Below are 14,909 nucleotides of genomic sequence, written 5' to 3' on the forward strand. Positions count from 1 at the left end.
TGCAATGAGAGAGCTAAGATGAGCACACGTTGAAACAGCTATCACATCTACAGAACCACTAATACGGTCAGAATAGCGTATAATTTTTCATAGTGCAATCAAACTAGCTGTTTTCCTCATGAGACATCAAGGAGTGATGCAGTGACCAAGTCTATCCTTACCATGGTATAAGTGGCAGCATTCTCATCAATGGCGATCGTGATGGTGACACCCTCGACTCTGCAATGAGAGAGCTAAGATGAGCCCACGCTGTAACAGCTACCACATCTACAGAACCACTAATACTGTCAGAATAGCGTATAATTTTTCATAGTGCAATCAAACAAGCTGTTTTCCTCATGAGAAATGAAGGACTGATGCAGTGACGGAGTCTATTCTTACCGGGGAATAAGTGGCAGCATTCTCATCCATGGCGATCGTGATGGTGACACCCTCGACTCTGCAATGAGAGAGCTAAGATGAGCACATGTTGAAACAGCTACCACATGTACAAAGCCACTAATACCATCAGAATAGCGTATGATTTTTCACAGTGCAATCAAATTAGCTCTTTTCCTCATGAGACATCAAGAGTGATGCAGTGACTAAGTCTATTCTTACCAGGGTATAAGTGGCAGCATTCTCATCCATGGCGATCGTGATGGTGACAACCTCGACGCTGCAATTAGAGAGCTCAGATGAGCGCACGTTGAAACAGCTACCACATCTACAAAGCCACTAATACCGTCAGAATAGCGTATAATTTTTCACAGTGCAATCAAACTAGCTGTTTTCCTCATGAGACATCAAGGAGATATGCAGTGACTAAGTCTATTCCTACCAGGGTATATGTGGCAGCATTCTCATCCATGGCGATCGTGATGGTGACACCCTCGACTCTGCAATGAGAGAGCTAACATGAGCAAACATTGAAACAGCTACCACATCTACAGAGCCACTGATACCGTCAGAATAGCGTATGATTTTTCACAGTGCAATCAAATTAGCTCTTTTCTTCATGAGACATCAAGGAGTGATGCAGTGACTAAGTCTATTCTTACCAGGGTATAAGTGGCAGCATTCTCATCCATGGCGATCGTGATAGTGACACCCTCGACTCTGCAATGAGAGAGCTAAGATGAGCACACGTTGAAACAGCTATCACATCTACAGAACCACTAATACGGTCAGAATAGCGTATAATTTTTCATAGTGCAATCAAACTAGCTGTTTTCCTCATGAGACATCAAGGAGATACGCAGTGACTAAGTCTATTCCTACCAGGGTATAAGTGGCAGCATTCTCATCCATGGCGATCATGATGGTGACAACCTCGACTCTGCAATGAGAGAGCTGAGATGAGCACACATTGAAACAGCTACCACATCTACAGAGCCACTAACATCGTCAGAATAGCGTATGATTTTTCACAGTGCAATCAAATTAGCTCTTTTCCTCATGAGACATCAAGGAGTGATGCAGTGACTAAGTCTATTCTTACCAGGGTATAAGTGGCAGCATTCTCATCCATGGCGATCGTGATGGTGACACCCTCGACTCTGCAATGAGAGAGCTAAGATGAGCACACGTTGAAACAGCTGCCACATCTACTGAACCACTAATACTATCAGTATAGCGTATAATCTTTCATAGTGCAATCAAACTAGCTGTTTTCATCATGAGAAATGAAGGACTGATGCAGTGACCAAGTCTATCCTTACCAGGGTATAAGTGGCAGCATTCTCATCCATGGCGATCGTGATGGTGACACCCTCGACTCTGCAATGAGAGAGCTAAGATGAACCCACACTGTAACAGCTACCACATCTACAGAACCACTAATACGGTCAGAATAGCGTATAATTTTTCATAGTGCAATCAAACTAGCTGTTTTCCTCATGAGAAATGAAGGACTGATGCAGTGACGGAGTCTATTCTTACCGGGGTATAAATCACAGCATTCGCATCCATAGTGATCGTGATGGTTACACCCTCAACTCTGCAATGAGAGAGCTAAGTTGAGCACACGTTGAAACAGCTACCACATCTACAGAACCACTAATAGTGTCAGAAATGCGTATAATTTTTCATAGTGCAGTCAAACTAGCTGTTTTCCTGATGAAAAATGAAGGACTGATGCAGTGACGGAGTCTATTCTTACCGGGGTATAAATCACAGCATTCTCATCCATGGTGATCGTGATGGTTACACCCTCAACTCTGCAATGAGGGAGCTAAGTTGAGCACACGTTGAAACAGCTACCACATCTACAGAACCACTAATAGTGTCAGAGTAGCGTATAATTTTTCATAGTGCAGTCAAACTAGCTGTTTTCCTCATGAGAAATCAAGGAGTGATGCAGTGACTAAGTCTATTCTTACCAGGGTATAAGTGGCAGCATTCTCATCCATGGCGATCGTGATGATGACACCCTCGACGCTGCAATGAGAAAGCTAAGAAGAGCGCACGTTGAAACAGCTACCACATCTACAGAGCCACTAATACCGTCAGAATAGCGTATAATTTTTCATAGTGCAATCAAACTAGCTGTTTTCCTCATGAGACATCAAGGAGTGATGCAGTGACGGAGTCTATTCTTGCCAGGTTATAAGTGGCAGCATTCTCATCTATGGCGAACGTAATGGTGACACCCTCGACTCTGCAATGAGAGAGCTAAGATGAGCCCACGCTGAAACAGCTACCACATCTACAGAACCACAAATAGTGTCAGAATAGCGTATAATTTTTCATAGTGCAATCAAACGAGCTGTTTTCCTAATGAGACATCAAGGAGTGATGCAGTGACTAAGACTATTCTTACCAGGGTATAAGTGGCAGCATTCTCATCCATGGCGATCGTGATGGTGACACTCTCGACTCTGCAATCAGAGAGCTAAGTTGAGCACACGTTGAAACAGCTACCACATCTACAGAACCACTAATACTGTCAGAATAGCGTATAATTTTTCATAGTGCAATCAAACTAGCTGTTTCCCTCATGAGAAATCAAGGACTGATGTTGTGACAGAGTCTATTCTTAGCAGGGTATAAGTGGCAGCATTCTCATCCATGGCGATCGTGATGGTGACACCGTCGACTCTGCAATGAGAGAGATAAGATGAGCCCACACTGAAACAGTTACCACATCTACAGAAGCACTAATACTGTCAGAATAGCGTATGATTTTTCACAGTGCAATCAAATTAGCTCTTTTCCTCATGAGACATCAAGGAGTGATGCAGTGACTGAGACTATTCTTACCAGGGTATAAGTGGCAGCATTCTCATCCATGGCGATCGTGATGGTGACACCCTCGACTCTGCAATGAGAGAGCTAAGATGAGCACACGTTGAAACAGCTGCCACATCTACTGAACCACTAATACTATCAGTATAGCGTATAATCTTTCATAGTGCAATCAAACTAGCTGTTTTCATCATGAGAAATGAAGGACTGATGCAGTGACCAAGTCTATCCTTACCAGGGTATAAGTGGCAGCATTCTCATCCATGGCGATCGTGATGGTGACACCCTCGACTCTGCAATGAGAGAGCTAAGGTGAACCCACACTGTAACAGCTACCAATTTCTACAGAACCACTAATACGGTCAGAATAGCGTATAATTTTTCATAGTGCAATCAAACTAGCTGTTTTCCTCATGAGAAATGAAGGACTGATGCAGTGACAGAGTCTATTCTTACCGGGGTATAAATCACAGCATTCGCATCCATGGTGATCGTGATGGTTACACCCTCAACTCTGATATGAGAGAGCTAAGTTGAGCACACGTTGAAACAGCTACCACATCTACAGAACCACTAATAGTGTCAGAAATGCGTATAATTTTTCATAGTGCAGTCAAACTAGCTGTTTTCCTCATGAGAAATCAAGGAGTGATGCAGTGACCAAGTCTATCCTTACCAGGGTATAAGTGGCAGCATTCTCATCCATGGCGGTCGTGAAAGTGACACCCTCGACTCTGCAATGAGAGAGCTAAGATGAGCGCACGCTGTAACAGCTACCGCATCTAGAGAACCCCTAATACTGTCAGAATAGCGTATAATTTTTCATAGTGCAATCAAACTAGCTGTTTTCCTCATGAGAAATGAAGGACTGATGCAGTGACGGAGTCTATTCTTACCGGGGTATAAATCACAGCATTCTCATCCATGGTGATCTTGATGGTTACACTCTCAACTCTGCAATGAGAGAGCTAAGTTGAGCACACGTTGAAACAGCTACCAGATCTACAGAACCACTAATAGTGTCAGAATAGCGTATAATTTTTCATAGTGCAGTCAAACTAGCTGTTTTCCTGATGAAAAATGAAGGACTGATGCAGTGACGGAGTCTATTCTTACCGGGGTATAAATCACAGCATTCTCATCCATGGTGATCGTGATGGTTACACCCTCAACTCTGCAATGAGGGAGCTAAGTTGAGCACACGTTGAAACAGCTACCACATCTACAGAACCACTAATAGTGTCAGAGTAGCGTATAATTTTTCATAGTGCAGTCAAACTAGCTGTTTTCCTCATGAGAAATCAAGGAGTGATGCAGTGACTAAGTCTATTCTTACCAGGGTATAAGTGGCAGCATTCTCATCCATGGCGATCGTGATGATGACACCCTCGACGCTGCAATGAGAAAGCTAAGAAGAGCGCACGTTGAAACAGCTACCACATCTACAGAGCCACTAATACCGTCAGAATAGCGTATAATTTTTCATAGTGCAATCAAACTAGCTGTTTTCCTCATGAGACATCAAGGAGTGATGCAGTGACGGAGTCTATTCTTGCCAGGTTATAAGTGGCAGCATTCTCATCTATGGCGAACGTAATGGTGACACCCTCGACTCTGCAATGAGAGAGCTAAGATGAGCCCACGCTGAAACAGCTACCACATCTACAGAACCACTAATATCGTCAGAATAGTGTATAATTTTTCATAGTGCTATCAAACTAGCTGTTTTCCTCATGAGACATCAAGGAGTGATGCAGTGACTAAGTCTATTCCTACCAGGGTATAAGTGGCAGCATTCTCATCCATGGCGATCATGATGGTGACACCCTCGACTCTGCTATGAGAGAGCTGAGATGAGCACACATTGAAACAGCTACCACATCTACAGATCCACTAATATCGTCAGAATAGCGTATAATCTTTCATAGTGCAATCAAACTAGCTGTTTTCCTCATGAGAAATGAAGGACTGATGCAGTGACGGAGTCTATTCTTACCGGGGTATAAATCACAGCATTCTCATCCATGGTGATCGTGATGGTTACACCCTCACCTCTGGAATGAGATAGCTAAGTTGAGCACACGTTGAAACAGCTACCACATCTACAGAACCACAAATAGTGTCAGAATAGCGTATAATTTTTCATAGTGCAATCAAACGAGCTGTTTTCCTAATGAGACATCAAGGAGTGATGCAGTGACTAAGACTATTCTTACCAGGGTATAAGTGGCAGCATTCTCATCCATGGCGATCGTGATGGTGACACTCTCGACTCTGCAATCAGAGAGCTAAGTTGAGCACACGTTGAAACAGCTACCACATCTACAGAACCACTAATACTGTCAGAATAGCGTATAATTTTTCATAGTGCAATCAAACTAGCTGTTTCCCTCATGAGAAATCAAGGACTGATGTTGTGACAGAGTCTATTCTTAGCAGGGTATAAGTGGCAGCATTCTCATCCATGGCGATCGTGATGGTGACACCGTCGACTCTGCAATGAGAGAGATAAGATGAGCCCACACTGAAACAGTTACCACATCTACAGAAGCACTAATACTGTCAGAATAGCGTATGATTTTTCACAGTGCAATCAAATTAGCTCTTTTCCTCATGAGACATCAAGGAGTGATGCAGTGACTGAGACTATTCTTACCAGGGTATAAGTGGCAGCATTCTCATCCATGGCGATCGTGATGGTGACACCCTCGACTCTGCAATGAGAGAGCTAAGATGAGCACACGTTGAAACAGCTGCCACATCTACTGAACCACTAATACTATCAGTATAGCGTATAATCTTTCATAGTGCAATCAAACTAGCTGTTTTCATCATGAGAAATGAAGGACTGATGCAGTGACCAAGTCTATCCTTACCAGGGTATAAGTGGCAGCATTCTCATCCATGGCGATCGTGATGGTGACACCCTCGACTCTGCAATGAGAGAGCTAAGGTGAACCCACACTGTAACAGCTACCAATTTCTACAGAACCACTAATACGGTCAGAATAGCGTATAATTTTTCATAGTGCAATCAAACTAGCTGTTTTCCTCATGAGAAATGAAGGACTGATGCAGTGACAGAGTCTATTCTTACCGGGGTATAAATCACAGCATTCGCATCCATGGTGATCGTGATGGTTACACCCTCAACTCTGATATGAGAGAGCTAAGTTGAGCACACGTTGAAACAGCTACCACATCTACAGAACCACTAATAGTGTCAGAAATGCGTATAATTTTTCATAGTGCAGTCAAACTAGCTGTTTTCCTCATGAGAAATCAAGGAGTGATGCAGTGACCAAGTCTATCCTTACCAGGGTATAAGTGGCAGCATTCTCATCCATGGCGGTCGTGAAAGTGACACCCTCGACTCTGCAATGAGAGAGCTAAGATGAGCGCACGCTGTAACAGCTACCGCATCTAGAGAACCCCTAATACTGTCAGAATAGCGTATAATTTTTCATAGTGCAATCAAACTAGCTGTTTTCCTCATGAGAAATGAAGGACTGATGCAGTGACGGAGTCTATTCTTACCGGGGTATAAATCACAGCATTCTCATCCATGGTGATCTTGATGGTTACACTCTCAACTCTGCAATGAGAGAGCCAAGTTGAGCACACGTTGAAACAGCTACCAGATCTACAGAACCACTAATAGTGTCAGAATAGCGTATAATTTTTCATAGTGTTGTCAACTAGCTGTTTTCCTCATGAGAAATCAAGGAGTGATGCAGTGACCAAGTCTATCCTTACCAGGGTATAAGTGGCAGCATTCTCATCCATGGCGATCGCGATGGTGACACCCTCGACTCTGCAATGAGAGAGCTAAGATGAGCCCACGCTGTAACAGCTACCACATCTACTGAACCACTAATACTATCACTATAGCGTATAATCTTTCATAGCGCAATCAAACTAGCTGTTTTCCTCATGAGAAATCAAGGACTGATGCAGTGACCAAGTCTATCCTTACCAGGGTATAAGTGGCAGCATTCTCATCCATGGCGATCGTGATGGTGACACCGTCGACTCTGCAATGAGAGAGATAAGATGAGCCCACACTGAAACAGCTACCACATCTACAGAAGCACTAATACTGTCAGAATAGCGTACCATTTTTCATAGTGCAGTCAAACTAGCTGTTTTCCTGATGAGAAATGAAGGACTGATGCAGTGACTAAGTCTATTCTTACCAGGGTATAAGTGGCAGCATTCTCATCCATGGTGATCGTGATGGCTACACCCTCACCTCTGGAATGAGATAGCTAAGTTGAGCACACGTTGAAACAGCTACCACATCTACAGAACCACTAATACGGTCAGAATAGCGTATAATTTTTCATAGTGCAATCAAACTAGCTGTTTTCCTCATGAGAAATGAAGGACTGATGCAGTGACAGAGTCTATTCTTACCGTGGTATAAATCACAGCATTCGCATCCATGGTGATCGTGATGGTTACACCCTCAACTCTGCAATGAGAGAGCTCAGATGAGCGCACGCTGTAACAGCTACCGCATCTACAGAACCACTAATACTGTCAGAATAGCGTATAATTTTTCATAGTGCAATCAAACTAGCTGTTTGCCTCATGAGAAATGAAGGACTGATGCAGTGACGGAGTCCATCCTTACCAGGGTATAAGTGGCAGCATTCTCATCCATGGCGATCGTGATGGTGACACCGTCGACTCTGCAATGAGAGAGATAAGATGAGCCCACACTGAAACAGCTACCACATCTACAGAAGCACTAATACTGTCAGAATAGCGTACCATTTTTCATAGTGCAGTCAAACTAGCTGTTTTCCTGATGAGAAATGAAGGACTGATGCAGTGACGAAGTCTATTCTTACCAGGGTATAAGTGGCAGCATTCTCATCCATGGCGATCGTGATGATGACACCCTCGACGCTGCAATGAGAAAGCTAAGATGAGCGCACGTTGAAACAGCTACCACATCTACAGAGCCACTAATACCGTCAGAATAGCGTATAATTGTTCATAGTGCAGTCAAACTAGCTGTTTTCCTCATGATAAATCAAGGACTGATGCAGTGATGGAGTCTATTCCTACCAGGGTATAAGTGGCAGCATTCTCATCCATGGCGATCGTGATGGTGACACCCTCGACTCTGCAATGAGAGAGCTAAGATGAGCACACGTTGAAACAGCTGCCACATCTACTGAACCACTAATACTATCAGTATAGCGTATAATCTTTCATAGTGCAATCAAACTAGCTGTTTTCATCATGAGAAATGAAGGACTGATGCAGTGACCAAGTCTATCCTTACCAGGGTATAAATCACAGCATTCGCATCCATGGTGATCGTGATGGTTACACCCTCAACTCTGATATGAGAGAGCTAAGTTGAGCACACGTTGAAACAGCTACCACATCTACAGAACCACTAATAGTGTCAGAAATGCGTACCATTTTTCATAGTGCAGTCAAACTAGCTGTTTTCCTGATGAGAAATGAAGGACTGATGCAGTGACTAAGTCTATTCTTACCAGGGTATAAGTGGCAGCATTCTCATCCATGGCGATCGTGAAAGTGACACCCTCGGCTCTGCAATGAGAGAGCTAAGATGAGCGCACGCTGTAACAGCTACCGCATCTAGAGAACCACTAATACTGTCAGAATAGCGTATAATTTTTCATAGTGCAATCAAACTAGCTGTTTTCCTCATGAGAAATGAAGGACTGATGCAGTGACGGAGTCTATTCTTACCGGGGTATAAATCACAGCATTCTCATCCATGGTGATCTTGATGGTTACACCCTCAACTCTGCAATGAGAGAGCTAAGTTGAGCACACGTTGAAACAGCTACCAGATCTACAGAACCACTAATAGTGTCAGAATAGCGTATAATTTTTCATAGTGTTGTCAACTAGCTGTTTTCCTCATGAGAAATCAAGGAGTGATGCAGTGACCAAGTCTATCCTTACCAGGGTATAAGTGGCAGCATTCTCATCCATGGCGATCGCGATGGTGACACCCTCGACTCTGCAATGAGAGAGCTAAGATGAGCCCACGCTGTAACAGCTGCCACATCTACTGAACCACTAATACTATCAGTATAGCGTATAATCTTTCATAGTGCAATCAAACTAGCTGTTTTCCTCATGAGAAATCAAGGACTGATGCAGTGACCAAGTCTATCCTTACCAGGGCATAAGTGGCAGCATTCTCATCCATGGCGAACGTAATGGTGACACCCTCCACTCTGCAATGAGAGAGCTAAGATGAGCACACGTTGAAACAGCTGCCACACCTACTGAACCACTAATACTATCACTATAGCGTATAATCTTTCATAGCGCAATCAAACTAGCTGTTTTCCTCATGAGAAATCAAGGACTGATGCAGTGACTAAGTCTATTCTTACCAGGGTATAAGTGGCAGCATTCTCATCCATGGCGATCGCGATGATGACACCCTCGACGCTGCAATGAGAAAGCTAAGATGAGCGCACGTTGAAACAGCTACCACAGCTACAGAGCCACTAATACCGTCAGAATAGCGTATAATTTTTCATAGTGCAATCAAACTAGCTGTTTTCCTCATGAGACATCAAGGAGTGATGCAGTGACCAAGTCTATCCTTACCATGGTATAAGTGGCAGCATTCTCATCCATGGCGATCGTGATGGTGACACCCTCGACTCTGCAATGAGAGAGCTAAGATGAGCCCACGCTGTAACAGCTACCACATCTACAGAACCACTAATACTGTCAGAATAGCGTATAATTTTTCATAGTGCAATCAAACTAGCTGTTTTCCTCATGAGAAATGAAGGACTGATGCAGTGACGGAGTCTATTCTTACCAGGGTATAAGTGGCGCAATTCTCATCCATGGCGACCGTGATGGTGACACCCTCGACTCTGCAATGAGAGAGCTAAGATGAGCACATGTTGAAACAGCTACCACATGTACAAAGCCACTAATACCATCAGAATAGTGTATGATTTTTCACAGTGCAATCAAATTAGCTCTTTTCCTCATGAGACATCAAGAGTGATGCAGTGACTAAGTCTATTCTTACCAGGGTATAAGTGGCAGCATTCTCATCCATGGCAATCGTGATGGTGACAACCTCGACGCTGCAATTACGAGAGCTCAGATGAGCGCACGTTGAAACAGCTACCACATCTACAAAGCCACTAATACCGTCAGAATAGCGTATAATTTTTCACAGTGCAATCAAACTAGCTGTTTTCCTCATGAGACATCAAGGAGATATGCAGTGACTAAGTCTATTCCTACCAGGGTATATGTGGCAGCATTCTCATCCATGGCGATCGTGATGGTGACACCCTCGACTCTGCAATGAGAGAGCTAACATGAGCAAACATTGAAACAGCTACCACATCTACAGAGCCACTAATACCGTCAGAATAGCGTATGATTTTTCACAGTGCAATCAAATTAGCTCTTTTTTTCATGAGACATCAAGGAGTGATGCAGTGACTAAGTCTATTCTTACCAGGGTATAAGTGGCAGCATTCTCATCCATGGCGATCGTGATGGTGACACCCTCGACTCTGCAATGAGAGAGCTAAGATGAGCACACGTTGAAACAGCTACCACATCTACAGAGCCACTAATACCGTCAGAATAGTGTTTCATTTTTCACTGTGCACTCAAATTAGCTGTTTTTCTCATGAGAAATCTAGGACAGATGCAGTGACTAAGTCTATCCTTACCAGGGAATAAGTGGCAGCATTCTCACCCATGGCGAATATGATGGTGACACCCTCGACTCTGCAATGAGAGAGCTAAGATGAGCACACGTTGAAACAGCTACCACATCTATAGAGCCACTAATACCGTCAGAATAGCATATCATTTTTCACAGAGCAATCAAATTAGCTCTCTTTCTCATGAGACATCAAGGAGTGATGCAGTGACAGTCTATTCTTACCAGGGTATAAGTGGCGCAATTCTCATCCATGGCGATCGTGATGGTGACACCCTCGACTCTGCAATGAGAGAGCTAAGATGAGCACACGTTGAAACAGCTATCACATCTACAGAACCACTAATACGGTCAGAATAGCGTATAATTTTTCATAGTGCAATCAAACTAGCTGTTTTCCTCATGAGACATCAAGGAGTGATGCAGTGACCAAGTCTATCCTTACCATGGTATAAGTGGCAGCATTCTCATCAATGGCGATCGTGATGGTGACACCCTCGACTCTGCAATGAGAGAGCTAAGATGAGCCCACGCTGTAACAGCTACCACATCTACAGAACCACTAATACTGTCAGAATAGCGTATAATTTTTCATAGTGCAATCAAACAAGCTGTTTTCCTCATGAGAAATGAAGGACTGATGCAGTGACGGAGTCTATTCTTACCGGGGAATAAGTGGCAGCATTCTCATCCATGGCGATCGTGATGGTGACACCCTCGACTCTGCAATGAGAGAGCTAAGATGAGCACATGTTGAAACAGCTACCACATGTACAAAGCCACTAATACCATCAGAATAGCGTATGATTTTTCACAGTGCAATCAAATTAGCTCTTTTCCTCATGAGACATCAAGAGTGATGCAGTGACTAAGTCTATTCTTACCAGGGTATAAGTGGCAGCATTCTCATCCATGGCGATCGTGATGGTGACAACCTCGACGCTGCAATTAGAGAGCTCAGATGAGCGCACGTTGAAACAGCTACCACATCTACAAAGCCACTAATACCGTCAGAATAGCGTATAATTTTTCACAGTGCAATCAAACTAGCTGTTTTCCTCATGAGACATCAAGGAGATATGCAGTGACTAAGTCTATTCCTACCAGGGTATATGTGGCAGCATTCTCATCCATGGCGATCGTGATGGTGACACCCTCGACTCTGCAATGAGAGAGCTAACATGAGCAAACATTGAAACAGCTACCACATCTACAGAGCCACTGATACCGTCAGAATAGCGTATGATTTTTCACAGTGCAATCAAATTAGCTCTTTTCTTCATGAGACATCAAGGAGTGATGCAGTGACTAAGTCTATTCTTACCAGGGTATAAGTGGCAGCATTCTCATCCATGGCGATCGTGATAGTGACACCCTCGACTCTGCAATGAGAGAGCTAAGATGAGCACACGTTGAAACAGCTATCACATCTACAGAACCACTAATACGGTCAGAATAGCGTATAATTTTTCATAGTGCAATCAAACTAGCTGTTTTCCTCATGAGACATCAAGGAGATACGCAGTGACTAAGTCTATTCCTACCAGGGTATAAGTGGCAGCATTCTCATCCATGGCGATCATGATGGTGACAACCTCGACTCTGCAATGAGAGAGCTGAGATGAGCACACATTGAAACAGCTACCACATCTACAGAGCCACTAACATCGTCAGAATAGCGTATGATTTTTCACAGTGCAATCAAATTAGCTCTTTTCCTCATGAGACATCAAGGAGTGATGCAGTGACTAAGTCTATTCTTACCAGGGTATAAGTGGCAGCATTCTCATCCATGGCGATCGTGATGGTGACACCGTCGACTCTGCAATGAGAGAGATAAGATGAGCCCACACTGAAACAGCTACCACTTCTACAGAAGCACTAATACTGTCAGAATAGCGTACCATTTTTCATAGTGCAATCAAACTAGCTGTTTTCCTCATGAGAAATGAAGGACTGATGCAGTGACGGAGTCTATTCTTACTGGGGTATAAATCACAGCATTCTCATCCATGGTGATCGTGATGGTTACACCCTCAACACTGCAATGAGAGAGCTAAGTTGAGCACACGTTGAAACAGCTACCACATCTACAGAACCACTAATACTGTCAGAATAGCGTATAATTTTTCATAGTGCAATCAAACTAGCTGTTTTCCTCATGAGAAATGAAGGACTGATGCAGTGACGGAGTCTATTCTTACCGGGGTATAAATCACAGCATTCTCATCCATGGTGATCGTGATGGTTACACCCTCACCTCTGGAATAAGATAGCTAAGTTGAGCACACGTTGAAACAGCTACCACACCTACAGAACCACTAATAGTGTCAGAATAGCGTATAATTTTTCATAGTGCATACAAACTAGCTGTTTTCCTCATGAGAAATCGAGGACTGATGCAGTGACCAAGTCTATCCTTACTAGGGAATAAGTGGCAGCATTCTCATCCATGGCGATCGTGACGGCGACACCCTCGACTCTGCAATCAGAGAGCTAAGATGAGCCCACGCTGAAACAGCTACCACATGTAGAGAACCACTAATACTGTCAGAATTGCATATAATTTTTCATAGTGGAATCAAATTAGCTCTTTTCCTCATGAGAAATGAAGGACTGATGCAGTGACGGAGTCTATTCTTACCGGGGAATAAGTGGCAGCATTCTCATCCATGGCGATTGTGATGGTTACACCCTCGACTCTGCAATTAGCTAAGTTGAGCACACGTTGAAACAGCTACCACATCTACAGAACCACTAATACTGTCAGAATAGCGTATAATTTTTCATAGTGTAATCAAACTAGCTGTTTTCCTCATGAGAAATCAAGGACTGATGCAGTGATAGAGTCTATTCTTACCAGGGAATAATTGGAAGGATTTTCACCTATGATGATCCATCGATGGATTTCCATCTATGGTCATCTTAATGGTGATACCTATGAGCCTGCAATGAGAGATTTGAGATGAACACATTCTGAAGCTGCTGGCATTTAAGACAGGCACTAATATTGTCCGGATAGTGTATAAATTTCACAGTGCAGTCAAAATGGCTGTTTTCTTCTTAATTCAAGAGGTATTGGTGCAGTGAACCAAGTCCATTATTACCAGAGAACAAGTGGAAAGATTTACATCAGTGTTGATCATGATGGTGACACGCTTGGACCTGTAATGAGTAAACATAGATGAATAAAGGGACGAATTTTTCTTCAACTATGAGGCTTTTCTTTCGAGGAACCCGTATGGGTTTCCTTTGTAGCAATTGCTACGAAAGCGTGGATGTCTCATTGTCCCTTTATTCATTACTTCTCTCCGCCTTGCGGGTTTCCGCAGAACTACTACGTAAACATAGACGTCGAAATAGCTGGCACGACTACAGAGCCACTAATATTGTCAGAATAATGTATTTTTCATAGTGCAGTCAGAACAGATGTTTTCCTCTTAGGGAATCATGAAGGGTTGGTGCAGTGACTAACTACATTTTTACCAGGGAATAAGTAGAAGGATTTTCATCCTTGGTGATTGTGGTGATGGTGCTTTTGAACTTACGAGAGCCGAGATAAACATTTGCATCCCGCTCCTAACTTGGAGAGTTTTACCAGTTCAAAAGAAAGAAGTGTTGTCCTTGAGGGTCTGTCATTTGTAGTTAATCAGCTCTGGCATTCCCCAGGGATTTGTGCTTGGGCACTCTTTCTTCCGATTTATTTTAGTGAACTCACTAACCACATTTCTAGTGTTGTCTGGTTGTATGCTGGTTACTGTTGTGTTTATCGTGACATTAATTGCGTAACTGATACTGAATTGCGCAAAAAAGATACTGATGCGATACTGACATGGTGCAATGTATGGCACATGAACTTCAATATTTCTAAATGTAACTTCCTTTGTTTCCCAAAGTAAGAGCAATCTGTTACTGTGGGATACTTGAAGGAAGGTGTACCACTGACTGGTGTACTAATGTGAATACAAATGTTTGA

At 43.2% G+C, this 14,909-nt stretch overlaps 2 long non-coding RNA genes across 2 annotated transcripts; both read right to left on the reverse strand.

The window, feature by feature from the left end:
- Nucleotides 1-7,867: 7,867 nt before the first annotated feature.
- Nucleotides 7,868-8,800, reverse strand: LOC142587275 (uncharacterized). The gene is made up of 3 exons (XR_012829429.1): nt 8,742-8,800; nt 8,082-8,359; nt 7,868-7,919 (listed from the first exon to the last, which is right to left on the reverse strand). It is a non-coding gene; the product is annotated as an uncharacterized LOC142587275 (long non-coding RNA).
- A 1,920-nt stretch (nt 8,801-10,720) lies between these two features.
- Nucleotides 10,721-11,217, reverse strand: LOC142587276 (uncharacterized). The gene is made up of 3 exons (XR_012829430.1): nt 11,159-11,217; nt 10,941-10,998; nt 10,721-10,778 (listed from the first exon to the last, which is right to left on the reverse strand). It is a non-coding gene; the product is annotated as an uncharacterized LOC142587276 (long non-coding RNA).
- Nucleotides 11,218-14,909: the final 3,692 nt, after the last annotated feature.

This window comes from Dermacentor variabilis, chromosome 7, assembly GCF_050947875.1.
Source record: "Dermacentor variabilis isolate Ectoservices chromosome 7, ASM5094787v1, whole genome shotgun sequence".
In the NCBI taxonomy this organism is placed as follows: domain Eukaryota; kingdom Metazoa; phylum Arthropoda; class Arachnida; order Ixodida; family Ixodidae; genus Dermacentor; species Dermacentor variabilis.